This window comes from Pleurodeles waltl, chromosome 2_2 (genome assembly GCF_031143425.1).
Source record: "Pleurodeles waltl isolate 20211129_DDA chromosome 2_2, aPleWal1.hap1.20221129, whole genome shotgun sequence".
Lineage (NCBI taxonomy): Eukaryota > Metazoa > Chordata > Amphibia > Caudata > Salamandridae > Pleurodeles > Pleurodeles waltl.
This window is the reverse complement of record NC_090439.1, coordinates 636196956-636224314: the sequence shown is the minus strand read 5'-3', so window position 1 is coordinate 636224314 and position 27359 is coordinate 636196956. Positions and strand designations below refer to the sequence as shown.

Sequence of the window (27359 nt, the reverse complement as noted above, 5' to 3'; positions counted from 1 at the left end):
TTCTTTTAGTTTTTAAGCGACGCATGGAAGTGAAGAGGTTCTTCTAAGCTCCTGGTTTCCTGGCCATCCTGTAGGATGTTTTCTTCAGAGCGCACACACACAAAAAATGTCTTCCTCCTGCCTCAAGCCTTTGTGTCAGTGGATCACATTTTCCCTGTAATTTTTCCCCATTTTCCAGTGCTCCTGTGTAACAGCCTGTCGCTCTTCTGTATACTGCCATAGGCACGCACTCATTTACATATGGAGTTTCCAAGTCTACCCTCAGCGACAGGCATGCTAACTTGCATCTTCATGACCATTGATGTACTTTAATATTACTTTTTCTGTTTTGTATCTTAGAGAGTACTTACTTATATATAGATATTTAACTATTTTCTTAGTAATATATACACACACATGTGGTTTTGGTGGTTTTCTTGTGTTTCTTTTGCTGTTTGAACAAATTCATAATGCAGAACGTAGCAGCACCTCCTTTCTTTCCACCCCTGGGGAACCTCCTATCAGGTGGAGGAAATGGAAGAAGGTTTTTGAGAGGTACTCCAGAGTTTGTGGTACCTCGTTGAGTACGGAAAGAAGAAGAACTGCCTTATTGTTACACTGTCTTGGAACTGAGGGTCAAGAGGTATTTGACCATCTTCCTGACATCCTCAACAGTGAAGCAATCAGTCTTAATGAAAATGAAATCTGCATTAGAAAATTAGATTTACACTACTTACCAAACGTTAGCACTATCTTAGAGAGATACTATTTTGGTAAAAGACTTCAGGTTGAAGGTGAAACTTTTGAGAATTACATCACTGATCTAAGACGTTTGGCCTCCTCATGCAAATTTGGAGCATCTCTAGATGAAAGAATTCATGACCAATTCATGCTAGGTTGTAACACTGATAAAGTACGTGATGAGTTGTGGTTACTGGATGATCCCCAAACTAATGAAGTGATTTCTCTCGCCAAGAGGATTGAACATTCCATGAAATGTGTTGAAGTGATGAAAAACAATGGTACCAAAGACGTTAGTGTGGTGAAAGATTGTAAATCTAAGTATAACAAGTCTGTTCACAAAGAAACAACTCAAAATACTGTAAAGAAAAAACGCTACAGGTGTGGCAAGGAAGGCCATTTTGCAAATGACAAGTCTTGTCCAGCGATTAATAGTTCTTGTCTATTTTGTAAAAAGAAGGGACATTTCTTGTCTGTGTGCAATTTAAGGAAATCTAAGCAAAATGTGAATGCTATTGATAATCACTTAGGTGCAAATGATGATACTTGTGACTTTGTGTGTGGTCAGATAGTCTTACAGGTGTCTGATAATAATCTTAGTGGTCCGTTAGACTACATTGTCGTTGAAGGAAAGAAAACAAAAGTACTGTTTGATTCAGGTGCCAAAATCACTATTATTTCCAATCCATTTTATGAGGAACAACTCAAAGGGAAGACCAATTTATTGAAACCTGATATTGGACTGTGTGCATATGGTGAGGAACCTATTGATTTACATGGCTATTTTATAGGTTTGATTGAATACAACCAACGGTATACCTCAGGAAAAACGTATGTCTCAAAAAAGGGTGACAGCATTATAAGTTGGTGGCAACAGAAGGATCTGGGAGTAATGCTATCTCCACCCATAATTCTAAAAGAGAGACAATGTATTGATAAGGTAGAAAACGTAGTAGTTGCTTCTGATCTATTGACGTATATTCGTAAAGAGTTTAGTAAGATTTTCAGTGACAAGATTGGGTGTATGAAAGGATATTCTCACAAAATTAAATTAGTTCCTGGTGCAGTACCTTTTTGCAGTAAAGATCTCAGTGTACCCTTTGCAGTGAGGAGTGAATTTCAAACTGAATTGGAGAAATTGAAGGAACAAGGTGTGACTGAGAAGGTGGAAGGAACAGAATGGTTGGCTCCCATTGGGATTGCTAAGAAAGCTAATGGTAATATAAGATTACGTGTGGACCTCCGCAGGCTCAACAAGTCTGTGGTGGTTGACAAATATCCTCTTCTGAATATTTCTGAGTTATGATCCATGGTGTCTGGGGCCAAGGTATTTTCTACTATTGATCGGACTTCAGCCTATCACCAAATAGAGTTAGATGAATCTTGCTGGAATCTGACAGCTTTTATAACTCCTTTTGGTACTTTTAGATTTGTTTGTCTACCGTTTGTGTTAATTTCTGCTGCCTTAGTCTTCCAGAGGGTGCAATGGAACGAATCTTGAAGGTCATTTGTGATGTGTGTGTTTATCAGGATGATATTTTAGTTTATGGCAAGAATACGATTGAACATGGTAAGGGACTCAGGAAGGTATTGGAGAAAATTTCTGAACACCCCTTTACTATCATAGCAGAGAAGTGCAAATTTGCTCTTGACACTATTGATTATTTGGGTCACACCATTACTGGTGATGGTCGGATACCCATGAAGGAACAAATTAACACTATTCGAGGATTGACTTCCCCTACGTCAAAAGAGGAATTGATGAGTATTTTAGTAAATTTGAGAAAGAATTTGCCAGTTCTTGCTTTAACATGAGGCTTTTGTTGAAGAAAGGGGTGGAATTTGCATGGAATGAAGAATGTGAAAAAGAGTTTATTGGGTTGAAGGAAAGTCTTTCTTAAACTCTTAAATTAAAAACAACTTTGACCCGAACTTGCAATCTACGTTGACTACTGATGCTAGTGGCAGAGGTTTGGGGGCTGTGCTAAAACAAGGAGGTTTTGGTCCCGAAAACATGGTTTCTTTTATTTCCAGAAGCTTGAAGGGTGCTGAAACTAAGTATTCTGCTATGGAAAGGGAGGCACTTGCAGTATATTGGGCTATTAGGAAACTGAAGAAGATTTTGTGGGGAGGTTCGTTTGTTGTAAGAACTGATCATAAACTTTTGTGTGAAGTCTTCTGTTCAAAAGGTATTGAGGCTGTATCAGGGAGAATCACCAAATATATTTTAGGCTTGCAAGAGTACGATTTTGTTGTGAGATATGTTCCGGGTTCAGACAATGTCTCAGCTGATGTTTTATCTAGACTGGTGTCACCCGGTTTGAATGATCAAGGTGATGATTGTTTGTGTGATGATTTGGAACATTTTGAGAGTGTATGTGAAGTTGATTACGAGATCATCTCAGAAGAAAGATGGCGTGAAGAAACTTTATCTGACAGTGTTCTAGTGGAGGTCATGAATTTGATACTGGAAGAATAAAAATCAAGGTAGTGTAGAGTGTAGGGATTTCTGGGGTGTGAGAGATCAACTAGCGGTGGATTGTGATCTGCTGCTGAGAGGAACAAGATTAATTCCTCCTTCTAATGTGAGAAGTCGTTTGATAGGCCAGGCTCATAGTAGTCTTTTGGGCATTTCAAAAACTAAGGAAAGATTACGTTCTTTCTACTGGTGGCCTGGCATGGATACTCAAACTGAAAGGGTGGTGCGAGATTGTGTACAGTGTGCTATTAGTGAGAAGGCCATGAAACCCAGAGTGCAACCAATGGTAATAAGAGATAAACCAAAGGGGCCATGGGAGGCTATTGCTTTGGACATTTTGGGACCCATTCATGGTGAGAATTCAGTGGAGTACATCATTGTGGTTGTAGACATGTTTTCGAGATGGCCTAAATTGTGTTTTACCAAGAGTATTGAAACCCAGAAGGTGATAAGAGTTTCTGAAGGATCTGATAGCTAGGGAAGGAATTCCTTCCACACTTCTCACTGATAATGGTGTGCAACTTGTATCCAAGGAAATGAATGATTTCTTGAGAGGGTGTGGTATAAAACATAGGCTGTGTGCTTGATATCATCCCGAATGTAATGGTATGGTTGAGCGATTCAACCGTGTTATTAAAGAGACCATCTCCATCACAAAGGGGAGTCAGTTAAACTGAAAACAAGAGGTAATCAAAAAGGTAGGTGTGTATAGACACACTCCACATTCTACTACAGGCCAGACACCATTTGTTCTTTTTCGGGGGTATACGTGGGGGTACGATTCTTAAGCCAAATTGGGTAAATAATCTTTTGAGTAACAGAGGAAAAGTTGTTATTGACAAAAACTGGAGACATAAAGAACAGGCAAAAGCGCTAACGAGTAAACTGAATTTTGACAGAGCGAATTCTGTGAAAAAGACAGTGACTGGGTCATGATAAAAAAAAACCTTTGTAAAAAAAATGGTGGGGGAAAATGATCATCTCCTATGAGGGTGTTGAAACTTTTCACAAATGCTGTAAAAATTGATAACGGAATACGGAACTTGAATAGAGTGGTCAAATATCGTGGTAACATTATAGGCTTGGGTAAAGCTGGTGCACGGTATGAAAGAACAGATGATTCTACGAAGAATGCAGTTTTGAGAAGATCCAACAGAAAAGTCAGGTCTCTGTCACATCTTAAGGACTACGAATTGACGTGAAAGAACTTCTGAAGTTTCTTTTGGGTTTATGTTGCTCGAAGTTAATTCCTGCTATAGGCATGTTTTTTTTCGTGTGTTATGGGAGGGAGATGTGTTATATCTGGCAGTAGTTGTTAATTGGAATCTGTGCTTGGACAGAAGAACGCGGTTAAGGCGAGGTGCGGAGGTTGGGATGTTCCTCCCTGGATAACTTTCTGTTTCCATCATAAATAAATGAAGAAACCTTTAAAATTCTTTGTGTATTCAGGCTTCCTCTGTTACTTCGGCTTCCATTTTACATCCTGACTATATTCTTTTCTTGGCAAACCTTTGTTGTTTTAAATAATAACCATATATCATCAAAAAATAACCAATGCGTACCACTGACATTTTAAACATATGCCTGCAAAATCCAAAAATGAATAAAAGGCTTGAGAAACAAGATTGAAAATAACAGTGCAAGAATGACAATCCTAATGCAGAATTAGTTGAAGGGGTAAAGATTCATCTCTGAGTTTGAGGAAATCAGTACACCACACACTATACAACATCCTGAAAAACAACATCACTGAGCATCAGTTAAGTTTTCTCCTATAAAAATAAACTGTTCAGCTACGAGAGATATTCAGCTTTGATTGTGCTACAATGAAGATGAAACAATCTGACTCCTCTTACATAAATTGGTTTCTGCAAGGAATAGTTGTCTCATTCTTTGTAGCATGGAACAAGCAGCAAAGAAGTATTCAGCAACATCACCAAAGCAACATCACAGTTGAGAAATAAAATTACTTTGAGAGGGAGCCAATATGGTTGCCGTAACACATGCAACGTAAGCCTCTACGTTACCAGAGACTCTAAACAAATAACTTAGCCCACAGGATGGGACAGAACTCTAGGAAATTGGAGATGGCAAAGCAAGGTGGAGAGGGGCCACCCCCTCTTCAAGCGGGGAATAAAGAGTGGGGCACTCAAGAGCAGGGGCGCAGCACAAAATATGGGCCAGAGGTGGACTAGGCGAGGCCCACAGAAACACAAGAGTTCTTTAGGGATTGAGCACGTTTGCCGTCATTCTAGTGAGAAAGCCTTGCTTAAGTGGAAGCAGACATTGCTCCTGGGCAGGCTGTGGCCCACTTGGCAGGGACTTGGAAACAGAGATAACAGACCCATAGCGGAGACTACAGACAAGAACACTACCAGGCAAACCATTCAGGGAAGAACTAATAGAAGTCATTAGAGAGTTTTTTCTCTACCATCAAAGGTCCAGTAGAAACACAAGAGCTACTCTGGGAAGTTTTTAAAGTTATGATACAAGGAAAAATGCATAAGCACCTGCTAAGGTCTAAGGACAATAACGAAAATGACAATTAGAAAATGAAATGAGTATAGAAAGACAACAAGCCACGACATGAACAAAACGATGCCCCAAAAATTGAGAAATTGGAGGCATCAAGAAACAGATCGGGCTAACAGCTACATGCAAAACACGGAGCACTAGCATTAAAATGGAGTCAAGGCATGCATTTCTAGAGTGGCCTGCAAACAGGGAGAAGGGGGACACACTGGTAGCAGCAATAAGAGATTAGATGAGCTGAGCCCAGCCCAACAGTCCAGGAAGCTACAAGTTTACCAAATTACATGCCAGATTATTTCACTAACAAGCCAAGATGGGCAAGACATTAATAGAGTAATTCTTAGATACAACCTGATAGCCCATGCTGGAAACAGATCTTAAAGATTAAATGCACCCCTAGATACAAAAGAGAAAGAATGGTCACTAAGCAGTTGTAGTGAGGCAAAACACAAGAAAACTATGACTTGCCTGTCAAATTCTACAAAGAATATGCGGAGATAGTGGTTGGACATGTGTAACAAGGTGTTTGAGACAGGCAAGGTCCCAGGTACTCTAAGGGAAGCAAGGGCGGAGATCATCCATATGGGTGGCACTTGATTGAGAGTCCTACAGACCTCAATCGATGATAAATGTGAATAATAAAATACTGGGGAAATTACAGGAAAAGCGATTAGCAGAAACAGTTGGACCTCTGATACATGAGGAACAACCTGGGCTGGTGGTTGGTCGAAAAACACCACCACGAGCATTAGGAAACCATTCTTTTTGCTTGTATACCCAAAATGATATGTAGCCTCAATACACATTAGGCCTTTGATATTGCAGATGGGTGCTTTATGTTCAAAGTACTCAAGGGAGAAATATTAATAAATGATAATTGCTCATCTATGGTTTAGCCACAGCCCGAAGGAAAAAAACAATAAATGACATGCTATAACTGTATAGTAACAAGGGAAAACATACAGGGATGCCCCCTGTCATCACTGATCTTCGCAGCGGTAATCCAACAGTTGGCACCAACATTTAGATCTAGACACGAGAAATGGAATTATGTTAAAAATCAAAGTAATGCTTTATCCCTCTACTCAGATGAGATACTATTGATCAGAGACTGGTGAATACAGAACATTAAGTAGAAAACAATGATCAAATTTCATTTGAACCTGACTAAATCTACGCTGTAGCCTAGTCACAGAGGTCACACCAGAAGATTTAGACAATGTCCTGCTACTAACAGGGAAGTATGTTAAGTCTCAGAAGCAGTATACGAGCACAATGTAGAAGCACTCCTAAAATCAGTCAAAATGAGCATAGAAAAGTGGTTGAAAAACAAATGTTGGTGAGGGTGTGAATAACAATAAGTAAAATGACAGTTAATCCGTGAGTACTACATATAATAGGACTATGCTGATGCAAATTCCAGAGCCACATTTTCACAGGCTATCTTTGTTAATGAGGCTTCTAATTTGGGAGGGTGGCAAGGCTCTCTGAAGAATCTCTGGCAACACTAACAATACCTTGGGAAGAAATAAGAGTTGCTGGCTCCTGACTTGAGGTCATAGTACAGAGCCTCCGTATGTAGTGCCCTAGTTCAGAGAGGATATTGTAGATACAATTAATAAGTTAGTCCGAACTACGATATAATAGCTCTGGCAGTCCCTGCTTATGCTACCAAAAAATGAGATTTGCACAATGTCGATGCATGTGCAGACTGTCACAAATATCTGGAACACAAAAGTATTGCAGGGAGGATATGTGAATATACTGTAGCTATTATCATACCATACTGGCCTGTGTCCAGCAAGCCTAAATTTACGGCAAATGGCAACAGCAATATGAAGCCCCAAAGACTGCAAGAGATGTACGAAGAGGGACGACTGATGTGGTTTGCGAGTTGTTGAATTAGATGGGTGTTTGGCAGTGTCAACTATTCCATTTGTTTTTTTCTTTGAATAATTTGTAAAGTGCATGGCATCACAAATAAAGTTACAGAAAAAGCAGACCTCAAAACCCAAAAATGGAACAAGACAGATTAGAATAACCTAGTCTTAAATTGTTTGCAGCACATTGCTGCAAGAAGGGGTAGGGAATTCCATAAGTTCGGTGCTAGATGTCTGAAGGAGTGCCCTCCCTGTTTAGCCTGACAGACCTGAGGTATCTGAGCCAGTCTACAATTAGCAGAATACAAAGTTTGAGATGGACAGTTGAAGAGGAAAAGGTGCATAACATGCTGTGGTGCTGTCTGCGACCAGGGTCTTTAAACCAAGCAGAGGGCTTTAAATTGAATGCTCTTCACAACAAGCAATCAATGAAGAGTACTTAGAGGAGACTTGAGAATGCTTAGGGATATGGCATAGAAGGTGAACGGTCCACAAGCTATGGAACATATCATGATTTTAAATGGTTTGGAGACAACCTGAAAGGATTGAATATAAAACATAAGAGGTGAACCAACGGAGAGCCTTTCTGGTGATACCACAATCCTCTAGACTCCTGAGAAGCACTGGGATGGCTGTGGTGTCAAGCAAAGCACTCAAATCCAAAAGAATGAGGCCTGTCCCCCCTATATAAAGTCTCTTTAAGCTCTTCAGTGACCTCAAGAAGCGTAGGCTCTGTGCTAAAACCTGGGTGGAAGCCAGATTGGGATAAGGGATTATCGAATTCAAGTTGACTGCTTTTGACAACCCTAAAGTAGTCTTTTTGCTTTTAGCAGCGATATTACTGTTCCACATTTCAATATCTGAGGAACAAAGGCAGAAGTAATCAATAGGTTAAGAAGCTCAATTAGTGTTTGTGATACCATTTGCCTGCTATTTTAAGTATCTAGGAGGGTGCGGGTCCATCTGGAATCCAAATTTGATCAAATGTAAGATTATCTTGAGCTTGACCTTATCGACAAGATCAAAAGCAGACAAAAGACACTCCGTTTCATGGCTACTGGTGTAACCTGCAGTGGGAATGTCTTCCAGAGACACATCAAGAAAAGCAGAGTAAGTGTCTTTTCTTATGAAAAAAATGGCCAGCTCATTACACCCAGCTGACTTTTCCTTGACAGTTATGAAGCAGGGTCCAACATGGACTGCACAAATTGGAAAATGTAGTTGGCAGAATTTTGGGAGTTGTCAATTTTCTCGCATACAACTCCAGCCGTGTCTTTCTGATAACCTTATGGTATCTATTTGTTTTGTTATATGCTGCTCTAGAGATAAGTTTGTTTGACTTAGACCAAATGTATTCCAGGATGTTGCATTTTATTCCTTTGGGCTATTAGCTGATGGTTACACCACAGTGCTGGAAGGCAGGACTTGCCTTTAAAAGCAGAAGAAATTGGAATAAGAGTGTCCAGGGCCGTGCTGATGCATAAATTGACCTTTTTCGAGCTCCTTCACTTGTACTTCTTGAGAGGGAGTGGAGGACTATAACGAATTACAGGAGGTTATGGTGTCAAGTTTGGATCACTATCTAGAGAGGCTAACCTGGGCCAGCGTATAAATAATCCTAGGACTCATTTGAATAGTCATGGGAACGCATAATGATTGGTCCAGACCAGAGGTATAGAGAGATCAACTACTAATATGAGCAAGTTAGAAAATATGTAGTCTAACATGTGTCCAGCTATATGCGTGGGAACAGTAACTAATAGTGAAGTTGAAGGACATCCAGATCTTTATGAGGTTACAGGCTGGAGTTTGAGCCTTCAAAGGGAAGACTAAGATCTCCCAAACTGGTAAAATGTATGCATTTGAGCGCAAGGAGGGAGAGTGAACCTGCTAGCTGTGTACAACAACTAGCCTCCGGACCAAATGGGCGATATTTCAAAGAAGCAGAAAAGGATAAAGTACTAAAAACAGACAAGGAAAATATGATGCCCTCACAATTAGGAACTGGGAAGCGATCTGCCTAAGAAATTAAGGAGGTGTTAAAAATGATTGCAAAACCACCTCCTATCTTTGCAGTCACGCTTAACAATACAAAACCTTCCCGAAAATGCAGAAAATGTCAGGAGTGGAGCACTCCGTCAGCCACGATTCAGTTAAGAAAAGGAAGTTGTGTTTGTAATCTATTATAAAGACAAAAAAGCCTAGCTAGTGCTTCACTAGAGAAACAATTAAGGCTAAAAAAAAGGTAAGTTCTTTTGAGTGTTGATCATTCACCGGCTGCCTGTTTTGCTTCACTAATGACCGAGCTGAAACACTAATGCGCTGACAAAAATCTCTGGAATGCCTTTCTTAGTCTAAAGACATTTATTAATTCATTCTGCAAGGCTTGTAAAGGAGATTAGAATGTTGAATGTGCACATTCAAAAATGGTCACAGCAATTAAATGAAAACATTTACAAATGATTCTGCTCTGCAAAATATATGTATTTATATTACAATGCAAAGCAAATAATGAATAAAAAAATGGATCACCCTGAGGGACGGGCAAATCTGCTTCATCTCCCTCCTAATCAGGATCAGATTGCAAGATCCCAGAATCGATCGTGGAGAGAGAGATCAATTATCCTCATGGGAAGGATGACACACCTCAGCGTCCTGAACATGTCCGAGATCTGAGTCACTCCCCGGTCCATCTGGTCTCGGCCTCTTATATATTTTGAACAAACAAGAGAGAAGAATTCTAGAAACTCCCTCCCACTGCATAAGTTTATTATTAAAAAAATGCTGGTTACTTTAGGTCAGCTTTGAAAAGAACACGTCGGGAAATGGCCAAAATCCCAAGGTGCCCTCTATGAAAACAAAACCTTTCCCTGCTGTCCAAGTACATTCTTAGCAGCATAAGCCCTTGGTGGGAAAGAACACGCAAACATGCAGAATAAAAACATGAGCACATTGTATAACGTGGAAAAATACTTGCAGCTTTTAACGCGGCAGTGGCTAATGCTAAAATAAAGTCAATAGGAAAAATTAAGTTGGTAGTCACTAATGTGACGGTGTGCTGCTAGGCTAAGTGCAACGTGGAGACAGTGGTCAAAACCCAAATTTCATTACACTGCTGTTGGTGGCAAGAGGCCAGTCAGCCCAGGGACATATTTAAAATTGGGGAGAGCTTGTGTCTGCATGCAACAGCAATAGTCGAACGCCACTGGTGGAGCTGTTCAGGGGCATACTATAAAAAAATATATGGCTTTGAGTAGGGGTCCCAGCCCCTGCTTCCGTTTGGGTGCAGACAGGCTTGCAGTGGAACGTTCGAGCATTGGGTTTATTTTTATGAGGAGTGGGCCAGAGACCTTGTGAAATAGACCTGAACAGTCAAATCCAGCACCCTCCGCAAAAAAAGGCTCCCAAGGTCCACCAACGTCCTTACATAAGCAATGGAAAAGTTGGCTGGAATTTCTAAGCAGAACCAGTCACACACAAGGGAACCAGAAGGGAACATATTAGTTTCCCAAATATACAAAGCATGCTTACTGAAGAAAACAAAAGATCAAATATGCTGTAGGAACCTGGAACAAGGACTGGTAAAAAGATATCAGAACAATGGCAAATATATATACATATTTTTATAAACTGTCAAAATGTCACCAGGAATGCAAGGATTAAACTTAACTATCACTGTTTACACAGGACGTACAGGACTCCCAAATTCATGCAAAGGTTCAGCCCAAAACACTGTGCAAAGTTTCCAAAATATCCAGGACACATAAGCACACACATAGGCACATACACACATGGTGGGCATTCTGGCAGGAGGTGACACAAACATTAGATGTCTTAACAGGCACTATATCACAAAAAGTATCCACCTCCCCGGAAGTGATGCCAGGGTGCTATTGGACACAGATCCATAGTAAATAGTTTTGTGCCAGTGTGGAGCTCTCTACCTGGAATCTCATTAACATGGCCCAGAGGACTCCATTCCACAAAAGGAGTGGGGGTGGGGGGAGTCATTGAGGGATCTGAGGTTAGATAGAGTATTCCCCAGAAAGAGCATTACCGAAGGTAAGTAACTTGTACTTCTGATGGACACTTTAAACTGCAGATTCTTCACATTGTGAATAGATTCCAAAGCAGTACCTTCCCTTAGGGTGAGTCCCTGGAATGGCAAAGACCAGGAAATCCTGCAGGACTGAATGGGCAAAGTACCCCTTCCACCAAACCCGATTATTCAAGCAATAGTGCTTTGTGAACATGTGGACCAATACTCACATTGTCACCTGGCAGATGTCCAAATTTGACACATTACATGCCAGCAAAATGATAGCTTTTGCTCCTGTGGGATAAGCCCATAAGTCTTCCCGTGATTGTATTGGACAATTCATTTAAAAAATGAACAGTTTCAGCACAGTGTTGCCTTTTTGTGCCCCACAATACAAAGAGTTGATTCGTTCAATCAGATGGGCCCTGGTGCGATCGACGTAAAAGGTTAGAGTTCTCTCTGGGTCTAGGTGATGAAGTATCTCTTCCTCCTTAGATGGATGAGCCGGGGCCAAGAAAACTGGAAAGGTAATAGAATTCCTGATGTGGCAAGTATTAAGAGGAACCCTGCTTTGGTCCTTAGCACTAGCTTGCTAGAAAGAACATGGTGTACAGTTGATTAACCGAGTTGTTGCAGCTTACTCATGTGATGAGCTGATGTTATTACTATAAGGAATATGGGGCCACATGTATGAAGGTTTTTGCACGTCGCAAACAGCGAATCGGGCTGTTTGTGACGTGCAAAATGCACTTCCCCATGTACAAACCCAGTTTTGCGATTCAGTAAACTTTTTACCCAATCGCAAAACGGGATTCCGACTCGCAATTAGGAAGGGGTGTTTCCTTCCTAATTGTGACTCGCAATCCCATGTATGATAGTTTTATGACCACGAATGCGGTCGCAAAACAATCGCAGTTAGCACCAGTGACACACTGGTGGTAACCCATACGCAAATGGGAAGGGGTCCCCATAGGACCCCTTACCCTTTGTGAATGTCGCTGAAAACATTTTTTCAGAGCAGGCAGTGGTCCAAAAATGAAACAAAAACGTTTCATTTTTTGTTTTTGAAATGCATCTCGTTTTCCTTTAAGGAAAACAGGCTGCATTAAAAAAATAAAAATAATAATGCTTTATTTAAAAGCAGTCGCAGGCATGGTGGTCTGCTGTCTCCAGCAGGCCACCATCCCTGTGATGGCCGCCATTCCCAGGGGGGTCGCAAATTGTGACCTACCTCATGAATAATCAAGAGGTGGGCATTTGCGACCCCCTTGCGAATCGCTACTAGTGTCAATGACACTATACTACATTCGGATTTGCGACTTGCAAATTGCGAGTTGCTCTGACTCGCAATTTGTGAGTCGCAAATCCGAACTTTGATACATGTAGCCCATGATCTTTAATGTAAGAAACCACAGAAAGTAGGTGTGCCTAGCCGATATTTGCGTGCACATCAGGTATGCAGTAACCCGAGTAAGACCCCAGGGCATCATGAATGATGTTGGAGAGAACAATAGCCCTTTTACAAAAGACATTACAACAGGTGACTTGAAACAAAGATGGCTGATCAGGTAGGTGTAAAAAGGCTCAAAGGGGTGACTGGTAACCTTTAACTGTTGTAGCAACAGAGCATTGTTGGGTTAAAGGTAAACAAAAAAGCTGTTTACCAGACAACTGGGCCTATAAAAGCTGGACTTTTTGGGAAATACACCAAACAACAAACTTCTCCGAGCCTCCAGCATAGACTGTTTTAGCAAAGGGACACTTGGTTGCCAAAATGACATGTACTACTTTGGAAGGGAGATGAAAAGCATTCAGCTGTCACCATTCCGTCTCCAAGCATGGAGGGGTAAATTGTGTAGGCTCAGGTGCAGAACTCTTCCCTGCTACTGCAACAGGAGGTCCTCCCAAAGTGGCAAAAGTATCAGATTCCAGATGCTCATGGCCAAATGTTCAGGGTACCACATTCTCCTGGTCCAATCCAGAGCTACCTGGATGTTTTGTGCTCAGTTGCTCCTGATCTTCTTCAGAACTTTGGGCAGGAGGTATGAAGGCATACAAAAGTCCAGAACTCCAATCCGGATGCAAGGCATCTCTAAATAGGAACTGTCTTAGGGACTCTAAAGCACAAACGTTTGGGCAGTGCATGTTTCTGCAGTGACAAACAGATCGAGCCAGGGTTCTTCCATTGATGGAAGTTGCCTTGTGCCACCTCTGTGTACAGCCATCATTTGTCATCTGCTAGACAATGCCAACTGAGTTTGTCCACCCTGGTGTTTAAAGATCCTGCCAGTTGTTGTACGACAAGGGAAATGACCTGACATTGGAGCCAGTTCTAAGGGTGTGGAGCCTCCAGCACAGTACCCACAACCCCACTCTGCCCTGCTTGTTGTGGTACCATCGGGTAGAAGTATTGTTCATGAGAATCTGCAACCATTCTTCCTTGATTGTCGGGAGAACGGCTTTTAGAGCCAAGCAAATTACCTGCAACTCAACCATGCTGATCCTAAGGCAGGTATACACCAGAGACCAGTCTTCTGATCTCCACCTCTCCCAGACGACCTCCCCAACCCAGCAATGATTTATCCGCCAGGACTGTTATCTGCAGGTGGGATAGGGAGAGGGGTCTGCCACCAGTCAAGTTGAAAGTCCACCAGCCACCACTGCAGATCATTTGCCTGGCTGTAATCCAAAACATTCCCTAGATGCTGAGCCCCCTGGGACTTCAGATCTCACTACAGTGCCCACATGTGCAACCTGGTGTAGTCCACAAGCAGGATGAAGGAGGCCATAAAGATCAAGGATTGAAATCTAAATGTCCTGGACTCATTGAGGCAGAGGCAAGGCTCAAAAGAACTACGTATCCAAGATGGCTACAATGAAAGGGAGTCTCTATGAAGGACTCCGGTGTGATTTTGGCATGTTGTTGGATAGTCCCAGGCATCTCAACATATTAGTCGTCATCTTGGGGCATAGGAAGACTGGTATTCTCATCCTCCAACGATGGGCAGCAACCATTACCATCACTTTTGTAAACACCTGAGGCGCACTGGCAAAAGGGGTGCACTGAGAAATGAAAGAGCCCTTCGCCTGCCTAAAACTGTACGCAGCACCTATGGGACTGCAGAACAGGAATGTGGAAATAAGCATCCTGCTGATCCAAAGCCACAACCAAGTTTTCTGGATCTAGTGCTGACAGAACTTGGACTAGGGTGAGCATGCAGAATGTGACCTTCCTGAGGAAGAAGTTCAGAGGTCAGGGATCTAAATGAGGGAGAAGTTCTTTGTCCTTCTTCACCACCAGGAATTAACAGGAGTGACAACCAGGCCAGACTTCTGATGCTGGCACCCTCTCTATGGCTTCCTTGTCCAAAAGAGTGTTAACCTTCTCTTGCAGAAAGGTCCTCAAAGAGTTATAATGTAGAAGGCATATTTGGAGAGGTTGGGAGGATGGGGGGGTAACCATTTTGGAGAACTTGAAACACTTACCTATCTGATGTGATGCTTGCTCCTTAAGGTAGATGCTAAATTATGTATGGGTAAAAGCAGAGATGAAGAAACATTTGTGTTTTCTGGGACATAAACTTGCAAGGAAGCCTCTCAGGGAGATCCCCTGGCTTCAATCAAAATATCAGCCAATCTATTTGCTACTTTTCTCTACTATGGAAGTAACCCAAAGGATTAAAGACCAAGTAGGTGTCAAAAGCCTTACCCAACAGCCTGCATGATTTACCCCACTATTGGGCAACCCATCTTTCATACCTGAAAGATGGATTGGAAAGGGAAATATTTAACAGGTGGCAGGAAGCACAATGTACGAAATTGGGGGGCATGTTTAAGAAAGGAGTAATAAAATCATTTGAGGAACGAGATGTATGGATTGCAGGAGTTGGAATGCTGTTGACATAAAATCATCACTGGGTACTTAATCCAGATATAAACGCAACAGCAACAAATCCCTTGATGCCATTAGAAAAGATTCTCCAAACTATGTCAAATGTAAATATTTAACCGTAGGATATACAAACCTCTATGAGATGCAGGGCGGGCCGTCAGAAATAAATAAGTTACTTACCTGTAATGGTGGTTTGCAGTCTAAAGCTCTTCTAGATTCATGTGCTGTGCAATTTCTGCCATGTAGTGGTTGGAGCCGAAAAGTCCTACTTGTTTTAACCTTTTGGTCTCTCTTGGAGATGGGTGTGTCTGGTGAAACCAGATCCCTCGAAAGTAGGCTATTAAAACCCTCTTTGTGTGTTCAAGCCTTAGGATTATTTTTTACTGCATGAGATTGTGTATAGTTGTATGGTATACTTTCTTTACCTCTACGTATGTCTGTACCGCAAGGTGGCATTTTTTATATTTAAATGTCTTCCAACTGAGGGAGTGTAAAATGCTGAAGCAGTGTTCTTGGACTCTGAGGTGATTTGGCATATTATAATTGAAGTTAATGGCAATATGTTGTCATGAAGTCCTGATATTTTATTTCCAACAGTTTCCCAACATGAGTGATTGTTGCTTTAGAATGTAGATGTTTATCTTGCAACCTTTTAAAATATTATCTTTGCCTTAGTTTATGTGTGATCATGTGCTCACAAACCCCCTACTGCTGTTGGACCTGTTCCGCAGCAAGTGTCCTGCCACATCCTCTTACTGATCTAAGAGTAGAGTATTTTAGTTTGGCAGTGTGGTATGAGTCAGTGTATATGGACTGTTTCCCCTTTGTTACAGTACATCAAATTTGATCTGTACCGGTACACCTTACCTTTAGTACTATAAAATGCTATAATGTATATATATTATACACCCCCCTATATACACATACATATATTCCCTATTTTGTTTTTATTTTGCTCATTCCTTTGTATGTTTGCAACAGAAGAGCAATCCAGTTATTTTTGGCCTTATCTTTCTGTTGTTTGATACTAGTCTGTAAACATTATTCTATGAGAACATGCAAATGCTCGCCTTTATGTGGAGTGTGGTATATTTGGCCTCTCTGAAGAACTGAAGCAGTCCAAAATATATATGTATTCATTGACTGTAGTTATTTGAGATTTTTTTATTTACTGTGTCTTCCTTCACTGTGGACAGCTAAGTAACTTGTTTCTTTTGCAGCATGAAATCTCTTCTAGGGTCACATGCATGAAGGAGGGAGTGAAGTTTGAATAGTGACAAATAAATCTACTATATTAGACATTTGCTTGTATGTGTATACAACTATAACTGTAAATGCACCTATATGGTGCTTACAACCCCGGACGAGGCATTGAAATAGTTTTATTGCCGAGTAGCACACTACTCCAGAACTGAAGATTAGTAGTTAGTACACCACAGTTTATGGAATATGATTAGCGATGACTAATAACCACTGCGCCACTGACCTAAAGAGGATGTCTGTTTATGTACCTAATAAGCATGAAAAAAACTTTTTATATTTAGTTCCATTTCTGTGCTCTCAATATCCTTTAACTGTATTTGCAATTGTTGTATGCAGATTTCACTATTCCCAACCACCAGTATGTTTTATTCTCTGTTGTGTGACTGTTTTTGTAAGTAAGAGTAAAAAAGATATTGTATACCTACATGACTCAAAGTTTCATGGTTATTGTCCTGTGTGTGGGTGTCAGGACAACCATACATTTGCTGGGTCTTTATTGCAGTCAGTGGATCACCAGTGATGGGTGTCTGCTGAAATGGTTTTCCCCCCTAAACTGTTGGTGAGGTGGTCAATATGCCTTCTGTGCCACTCTTCCTTGAATAATCATAAGGTGGTGTCTTTATAAAGTTCGACTTGAAGTTTTATCTTGCCCCTAAGACAAATTAGACAGTGAATGATTTTCAGAGTCATTATGTATGATGTGTCCCTACATTTGAGCCTTGTTTGGATGTTGTGATGTGGTCCTTAACATGTACTCAATCGTCAGATGAAGCAGAGTCGAGGATTGCTTTTACACAGACTTGATCATGCTTGGATGTCTCGCTGTGGAAACCTTTCGCTGACCTGATGGGCGCTTTTAACCATGTCGCTCCTCCATGGAAGTTGAATCGTGGAGACACAGACACACACACAAAGTTGTCTTTTGAAGTTGGGTGATGTCCCATTTTTGTGTTCTTTCTGTTGTAATGTGACCTGGGAGACGTTGCATTTTTACTTCACCAACGAATGTCTCTCTTGTATCTTTAGTGCCCATAATTCTGTTACCTTGGTGTATGACACCGTTGTGGAGCACACCTTAGCACAAGACACTGTTTGCTGTTAAGAGTTTTAGTTATATTTTTGTGCTATAGCAAAGTTAGTCTTTAAATAGTATGGGTAATATTATTAACCATTCATTACCACAACTTTGGTGTGATGAAGCGAAATACCGGGCATTATGGTGTGTATTTGAACCTACGATTGCCTCTGCTATGAATATCATCCGCTTTCGCATTTGCATCATGTAGGAATGCAACCCCAAACCCTTTTGGGCTTTGTCTGTCTGGTCGGTACTCATCAAAGCTGCACAGTAGCAGAAGAAAGAATAACCTAACTTTGGTACTGTGCGTTCATACCTGGATGTTTTGTCCCAATCCTAGGCACTTGTCACAAGACAAAGGGGGTTATTCTAACTTTGGAGGAGTGTTAATCCGTCCCAAAAGTGACGGTAAAGTGACGGATATACCACCAGCCGTATTACGAGTTCCATAGGATATAATGGACTCGTAATACGGCTGGTGGTAAATCCGTCACTTTTCCGTCACTTTTGGGACGGATTAACACCTCCTCCAAAGTTAGAATAACCCCCAAAGTGTCCCAAGGTTAACACCTTCCGCGAATTTGTGTGTAAAACCTTGAAACTAAAGTTGCACATTCCATACTGTTTAGATTAAAGCAATGTAAAAAGGCTTCGTGTACAGGGATTCTTAGGGTTCTGTTGGGTAATCAAATCTCTAGTGGAATTTTCTGAGAATGTGTTGTAAAAAAGAGAATATTTACCCGTAATTAGTAGTCGTAAAATCGTGTGACGATGTTGATGTATGACTTTCTCATAAACTGCTCTTGAAAAAGTTGCACTGTTGGAGGTTGATATTGTCAAGGGTTCGTGCTAGCAGTAAGCCAATAAGAAATCTTGTTTTCCTGTCTGATAAGGGTAGATAGCAAGAGTGACCCATATCATGTCTTGTTACATGTTTCAACACATCATGGTATGGCTGCACACAGTGTGGAAAACAGACCTTCTTTATCACACTGTAGAGATGTATCGTATGCAGATCCTCATGTTATCGTTCTTGCATGGATAGTACATGCAAGCAGCCAATAGTTAATTTCATAAACATGTTATCCCTGTATTTATTTATGTTATATATTTGGGTAAATTTACCCTTAGCACTTCCTATCAGATATTACTCTGTGTTCAGCCTTCGTTACATATTTATACCTTTAAATGTAATTTATAAAGATAAGTGACACAGGAAAATCATGGTGCAAGGTAACTGATTAGGTCTTGTGTGGCATGCACATACTATACCTTTATGTTTTAGGCCTTGTGGTGTGCACAAGAAATGGCTTATATGATATACCCCATAAACGTTGTCCTACTGCAATTAAATTGTGGAAATCTTCTGAAGTGCTTGACCTCAACAGTGTCCCCTGATGGAAACTATACTATCCTCATCCTTTGAAATAATGGCATACATTTTATTTTATCTTATTATTAGTATTATATTTAATATAGCCATTGATTTTCTTTATTTTATCCTTTGTAACTCAAAAGGGCTGTAAAAGTGCAGGACTTCTGATCCCCAATTTGTTAGCCGTATTTAAGGTTGTGCCAGCCCTATTAACTTGCCCCCTGTTTTAAATTTAAGAACTGTATATGGTCAATGTCAGTTTCAGCAGTGACACACAATGGAGTTATACTTCTGAAAAAGCAAGGAGAACTGTCTGTATTAGTAAAGACACCATGGCCCTCATTATGACACTGGTGGTAAATCCAGCTTACCGCCACGCTGACGGCCACCAACTTACCGCTGCGGTGGCGCATGTCCCTTCACGATATTATGAGACACACACCGATCCGACAAAATACAGCCACATACACAAATCCGCCAGCCCAAAGACAGTGATAAAGTGGCGGTCCCAAAACCCATACTGTTACGCCAACAAAACAACGCCCACCACATTATGACCCACAAATCACCACGGCGGACATTCAACGGCGGTAAACCATTGGCGGTACATACCGCTGCGCTCAGAATGGACACCCACATACAAAACAACACTATATTGGCCAATACAAGAAACACACACCTGACACTCATACACACACCACGCCCACACACCCGCACCACTATAAAACACACACCCACATTACCCACAACCCCTTACAAACAACAATTGCCGCCAGGAGACTAAGAAGAGGAGCACAGAGACAACTAGACACACACACACCACTTACACCCATACACCCCTCACGCACTCCGCATCACACACCCCACATTACCCAACACACCCTCACCAACATACATCACACAACACCCATGGCACCACAAAGGCACCCCCGTTTCACTGAGGAGGAGCTAAGGGTCATTGTGGAGGAAATTGTCAGGGTAGAGCCACAGCTCTTTGGAGCACAGGTACAGCCGATTTTCATTGCAAGGAAGATGGAGCTATGGCAGACAATCGTGGCCAGGGTCAACGCCGTGGGACAGCATGCAAGAACAAGGGATGACATCAGAAAGAGGTGGAATGAACTATGGGGGAAGGTACGTTCCATAGCAGCAAGACACCAGCTCGCCATACAGCAGACTGGCGGTGGACCCTCACCTCCTCCCCCACAGCATGGGAGGAGCAGGTACTGGCAATACTGCATACTGAGGGACTTGCTAGAGTTACCAGAGGACTGGACACTGTTAAGTCTATATTTACTATCTATCACCCCCCCATGCCTGCATGCCATCTCACACCCACAGCCTCACTCCCATCACTCCACTCCACTCCATCCCACCCACACATCTCACTAATCCCAATGCCAAGACCTGCATGCCATACCAATGAATGGACACCCCTCCCAGTCCTGCATGGACACCCATTAAAGCATGCACAGCATAGGAAAACTAACCATTCCACAATACGTCACCATACAAAAGCAAAAGCTGGCAGGGTAACACCAACCATAGAGGGGAAACTACGGAAGTACAAATGTCATACATTTGAAGCATAATACATAATTTACATCCCCAAAGGTACCCCAGCCAATGTCAATGAAGAGGAGGTGCCACCACTATCCAGCCTCCCAACAGAAGAGGCCTCCAGTGATGACAATAACTCTGGACTTCAGGATCTGGAGGAACTACCTGGCCCATCAGGGACCACTGGACAGTCGGTCACCAAAGCCCAATCACAGACTCTCCCCATCAGTATCCAACACCACAGCACCCACCCAGCGTACCCACACCTCTGTACCCAGGACATGTCAATCAGCAGTATGCCCACCTGTACAGGGACCCCAGGCCACACCTCGCCCACAAGACAATCAGGGACCTGGGGTCAGTGGTAGTGGGCACCCCGTCCAGGGGACAGATGCACAGGCCAACAGGGACACTGGGAGGACTGCTGTGCGCCAGGGGGAGGACAGGACCAGGGGACCGATGTAGTGAATCCTACTTCGTTTTAAGGGGATAACAGGAGTTAGCTTAGCCTTTGGCTTGCAGACTCATGCCCCCGTCACCTAGTGACTTTTAACCTACTTAGCTTGCTCTGTCTTAGTACATTTAATTATTTATTTCTTCTAAGATGGCTGCCTTGTTTAGAGTTAGGCCACTTGTTATGAGTTACATTATCAGTGTCACCACGCTAAGGCGTCAAGATCAAGCACCAAAGACAAACAAACAGTAGGTGTTCACACTTAGGGATTTTCCCTCTCTCTACTTTAAAGGGATTGTTTATGTTAATTGCCGTCCCAAGCATGTCTGTTATCTATTGTTTGGGAACACACCTACGTCAGGGGTCCTTTAAGATCTGTATAAATATATCGCACTTTAGACAGATAATCAGAGGGATTCCGACCAGAGGGCATCGCCACCATCGCTGATATTGATGCTGCAGTCGTCTTGACGCTGACCCAGTCTTCGTGTCCCTGCGGAGTCTGAGATAGAGACCTCATTCCAAGGTAACGAAAGTTGGGGGCTCCTCTCATGGACATGGCATTGGCAGATTAGGTTTAACAAACCCAGCTCTCCTTTAGGTAGGAGGTTAGGCCTTTCGCATTAGGGTATTAGGGCATATTACATGTCTTTTCCATGCATTGCAAGATGGTGGGAGTCTTTGTAATAATGACTCTCGTCTTCACAATTCTGACTCTTGCATTACTCATTATCCTAATCATTGCAGCCTATGCAACTTATCGCAAATTGCAGTTATGTTGAATAAAAACTATTGAAACTTTACTGCATCTTTGTCATTGCCTGTGTTTGCATGAGACATGATATATCTGTGAGAAAGGGGTAATCTCCGTTTAACCAGGATACTCCCCAAGATGCCTTACTCTCGAGTCCATGCGTAAAGGCTGCCACAAATCATCATTTATTATTGTGTTTCTGGTGAGGTGCTGCTAGTGAGCCGGTAAGGTTGGGACAACAGTTGAGACTTGTTGTAGGAAAGACGTAGTCGCCTACAAACAAAAGTACTGTCATCCTTTAACCAGCAGTCTTGTCTAGAGCAAGAGTCCAAAATACGAGACCGACTCTCCAGGAGGCACTCTCCAAGATCCTGGGAACCTACCAACATTCCCAGGACACGATGGGCCAGATCCTTGACAACCTGCAGAACAGGCGGCTGCAGGAGGGACAGTATCAGTGGCTCAGGAAGGACTTGCAGGCCATTAACAACACCCTGATCTCCATAGCAGGGGTGCTGGCAGACATGGCCAACATCATGAAGTAGGCACACCAGCGGGCCCTTCCCACCAGCCCTCCGCTAGTGGGCAGGATGCCCCGCCACAGGACCCACAGCCCACCAGCATCCCTCCCCTGGTAGAAGGTGAACCACCCTGCAAATGTTCCTAGCGACCCAGACAAAAGCCAGAGACACTTGCCAAGACCACCTCCAGGAAATGAGACTCTCCTGATTGTCCCCCTTGTGTCCCACTCAGTCACCTTGTCCACCTTGAACTGCCATTGCTCCCCTTCCTATGTCCTCCTTGGGCACTGCACCTGTGCTACAGACTCAACCAATGCCCTGGACTTTCCTCCATCATCACCCCATTCAATTGCACCGTCCCCCAATATCTTAGTTCTACAATAAACACCCTTGGACAAACTTCGACTACTAGTATTTCATGTATTGCAAATTTGCATTCATTGAAACAGCTACATGCATTGCAAATTAACTGTACATAGTGAGACCACAGAAGGAATGACCTGTTGCTGGCTGTTGTGATCACATCAGGACATTGTTGTCAGCTCACCAACATCTGTAAAATGACAATCCATAGGTAGCAGTAAGTAGAGGAAACAAGTGGGTAATGCCAGCATGCCAATGCCACACAGAATACAATAGTAATATAAATGTGAAGTTTCACTGTCTCACCTGTGTGTCATTAGAAGTACTGATGGATCACTAATGTTCTGTTGTCCACATCCTCATCCTCTGCCTCCTCATCCTCACTGTCCTCAGGGTCCACTGCTGCCACAGGGGCATCTCCAGTCTCCTCCTCATGCAGAAAAGGTACCTGGCGTCTGATGTCCAGGTTGTGGAACATGCAGCATGCCACTACTATCGGGCAAACCTTTGAGTGAGTAGCACAGGGATCCACCTGTCAGAAGGAGGCACCTGAACCTGGCCTTCAGGAGGCCGAAGGTTCTCTCAGTTATCCTTCTGGTTCACCCATGTGCTTCATTATAACGTTCTTCTGCCCTTGTCCTGGCATTCCTCACCGGGGCCAGCAGCCATAATAGGTTTGGGTAACCAGAGTCACCTGCAAATATTGAGGGACAACAATTAACCACATACTATCCTATTTGGCCAACAGCATAGGCATACACCAATATATATACTGGGTAGGGACCAAGGCCACACCCTGTCCCTCTGTAGTTGGGCCATCACATTTGGGATGCTGCTATTCCTCAGGACAAAGGCATCATCCACCGACCCAGGATACTTAGCATTGACAAGGGAGATGTACTGGTCTGCCAGGCACATCATCTGCACATTCATGGAGTGGAAACTCTTACGATTCCTGTACACCTGTTCATTCTGCCGGGGAAGGACAAACGCAATATGTGTACCATCAATCGCCCCAATTATATTGGGGATATGTCCCAATGCATAAAACCTGGCCTTCAAGGTGGCCAAATCTTCCACCTGGAGGAAAGCAATGTAGTTGCACATCTGTTTTATCAGGGCGGACAAGACTCATGGCAGCACTATTGAGAACATTGGCTGTGACATTCCTGCTGCCAAGCCCACTGTCACTTGGAAAGAACCAGCTACCAGGAAATGGAGCACTGATAGAACTTGCACAAGAGGGGGGATCCCAGTGGGATGTCAGACAGCTGATATCAGGTCAGGCTCCAACTGGGCACACAGCTCTGTGATTGTGGCCCTGTCCACTCCATAGGTGAGTATTATGTGCCTGTCCTCCAGTGTAGCTAAGTCCACCAGGGTTCTGTACACGGGGTTATGTCTCTATCCCCTACTCATCCGCGGCTGTAGGTATCTAAGGGACACAAGAGTGAGTAGGCTGTCACAATTTGAACATCTATACCACAACAGCAGTCCACATTGTGCAATCATGTTTTGGGACAGTGGAATTTAAAAGTATGTGCTTTATACCCTGTGATGCAGCAATTATCGATAGGCCTGTTCCTCCACCCCCCTCAAAAATGGCGACCACCTGCCCTGTGCTGAGGGACAGGTGGAAGTGAGGTAATTCTGCTGACGTTGTGCGCCGTGGCGACAGGCGGTCGTGAAACGCTGTGCAATTCTTTACTGGATAATATTGGGCCCTACTGGGTACAGTGGCCAATGGAGATGTACGCCGGCGGTGACGGTATACACCGCCACGGACGTAACAGCCTTTTTATTTCTCAGTCATCACTTGTTTCCTCAACTTCCACAGGGGAAGTCCTACACTGCATGTGCTGCTGTGACCTGTGTCTGGAACCTACCCAGGCCCGTGTGATTGGGGAAAAGGACCCAGCCTTCACTTCTGAGGAGTTGGGATGACTGGGGGATGGGGTCCTACCCCATTACGGACTGCTGTATGGGCCTCCAGACCAACAGGCGAGTAGACTGTGGGCACGGTTCATGTGGCATGAATGCATGGAGTTGTGTGTGAAGGCATTGTGTATGGATGGGTGTTTTTTTTTTTCTCTTGGCGGTGTACACGTTGTGAGCTGGCCTATGTGTTTCGCAATGTTGATGGGATTGGGTATGGTGGGCCATGTGTGTGACAGGCTGGACTGTTTGTTTATTGGTGTTCTCCTGTCTGAATTACCTCTGCAGGTCAGCGCCCATCAAAAGAAGGGATTATAGCGTGCCATCGCCAAGGAGGTGCGGACCCTGGGGGTCTATGGTAGGCGGAGCACCCACTGTCGCAAAGAGGACCAGAGACGCTGGGCACAGAAGACTGCAGAGGCCCAGCTGGGGATGGCCTCTCAACGAGGAAGGGGTGCCCGTTGAACCCTGACCCCCCCTTATGGCCCGCATACTTGCGGTGGCCTAACCTGAACTGGATGGGCGCTTGAGGGCATCACAGCCGCCAAAAGGGGGTGAGTACAGTTGGTATAGTTACAACCTATGGCTGGTGGGGTGGTGTTTGTGTGTTAGTGGGTGCCCCTAAGGCCAGGCCAGACATAGCAGCGTAGGTCCTCTGAAGGGTAGGGGTTGCATGGTAAATACAGGTAACCTAGCTTGTTAATATTCACATCTAGGCAGGGCTGCATGGCTCCCAGGTGTGCTGCAGTTGGCGGTGTGTGTTCCTCTTCATGCCTTGGTGACTAGCCATATTACTGGTAGTGCAATGCATAGTGCGTAGGCCTGTTCCCTGTGTGTGAGGGTGCTGTGTATGCCAATGGTGGTGTTGGTGCAGTCACTGACCCAGTGTATCCTTTGTCTCTCTTCCCTCCTTTCTTGTTTTGTCATCCTGTCCTTATGTGCATTAGCATCATCTGGCGGAGGAGCAGAGTCATCAATGACCGAGGGATCTGCATCCCACAGGACCCAGGAGGCAGAGCTCACCGACGCCAAGGGAACCAGTGGGATGGAGGGCAAGGGGAGCACCATGGCAAAGACTGGAGGAGACAACACAGATTCAGATACCTCCTTCGATGGAAGTTCCCTGGTGATGGCAGACACCTCTGTGACCACCCTAGCTGCAGGTACAGTTGCCACCCCGTACTAGCACCACCCTCCCAGTAGCCCCTCAGCAAGTTGTCCGTGCCCGCTCACCAAAGAGGGTGGGCATCTCCTTTGCCCCAGGCACCTCAGGCCCTGCCCCAGTGAGCCCTGCTGCCCTGAGTGAGGAGGCTATTGACCTCCCGAGAGCCATCTCTGTAGGGCAATCAACCATTGTGAATGGCATCCAGGGTCTGGCATCCCAGATGCAGCAATGCAATGCATTCCTGAAGGGCATTCATGGTGGTTTGGGGGCCCAACAGAGATCGATTCAGGCTCTGGCCTCCTCTATGATGGCAGCCATTGTGCCTGTTTCTACCGTCCCCCCACCAACTCCCATTTCCTAGGCCCATTCTCCTCAACCCCAACCCATCTCAAGTACACAAACAGACGAGCATGCACGCAAGGCAACACCCAAGAGTATCACAGGCAAACACAAGCACCACACTTCTTCCCACAGGCACTCACACAAACATCATACCGTTGCAGACACAACACTATCCACAACCTCCACTGTCTCCCCCTCCTCCTCCTCCAACTCCACCTCCACCTCAGCTCCCTCCCAGTTACGTCCACACTCACACCTGCATGTACTACATCAACATCCACTATCAGCATCACCACACTAGGCAACACACACCTCACTGGCAGACACCTCCACAACATCCATGCACACATCCCCTGTGTCCTCTCCCACCGTGTCTGTCCCCCCCCCCCAAAGGACACAAACGCAAGCACTCAGACACCCAACAGCCATCCATCTCACATCAGTATACAGCCCATGCACCTGCACCCAAATCCAGCAGACATATACCTCCGACAACCACTCCCTAATCCTCCACTCTCATTACTTTTCCCTCCTCCTGCCCCAATGTCCCTAAAAGGCTTTTCCTTGCCCAACTTGACCTCTTCCCTACCCCTTCTCCCCTGTCCTGCACATATGGGCAGGGTACCAAGGACACAGCCCAGCACCTCAGCCAAACAGTCCACAGGGACAGGGGGTAGCACCACCTACTCGTGGTGGTAAGGATAGAAGAACTACGACACTGAAGGGGAAGGAGCCAGCACCACCAGGGATTAAAGGGAAGAGTCCTGCACCAGCTGTGAAGAAGGGGAAGGGACCTGCACCAGCTGTGAAGAAGGGGAAGGAGCATACACCAGCTGTGAGGAACGGGAAGGAGCCTTCACCACCAGGCAGAGAGGGGAAGAGCTCATCCACCCCTGCCAGGAAGGGTAAGGGATCCCCAACCCATGAACTGGAGGACAAGAGGCACTCTACGCCAGTGGAAGCTGTCAGGCTAACACCGCCACCACCACCAGGTGTCAAAGGGCCCC

General features: G+C 43.9%; 1 protein-coding gene across 2 annotated transcripts in view; it reads right to left on the bottom strand.

The window, feature by feature from the left end:
* Window positions 1–27359, bottom strand: part of LOC138282505 (acyl-protein thioesterase 1) — a 558768-nt gene that overhangs the window by 312419 nt on the left and 218990 nt on the right. The window lies entirely within an intron of this gene.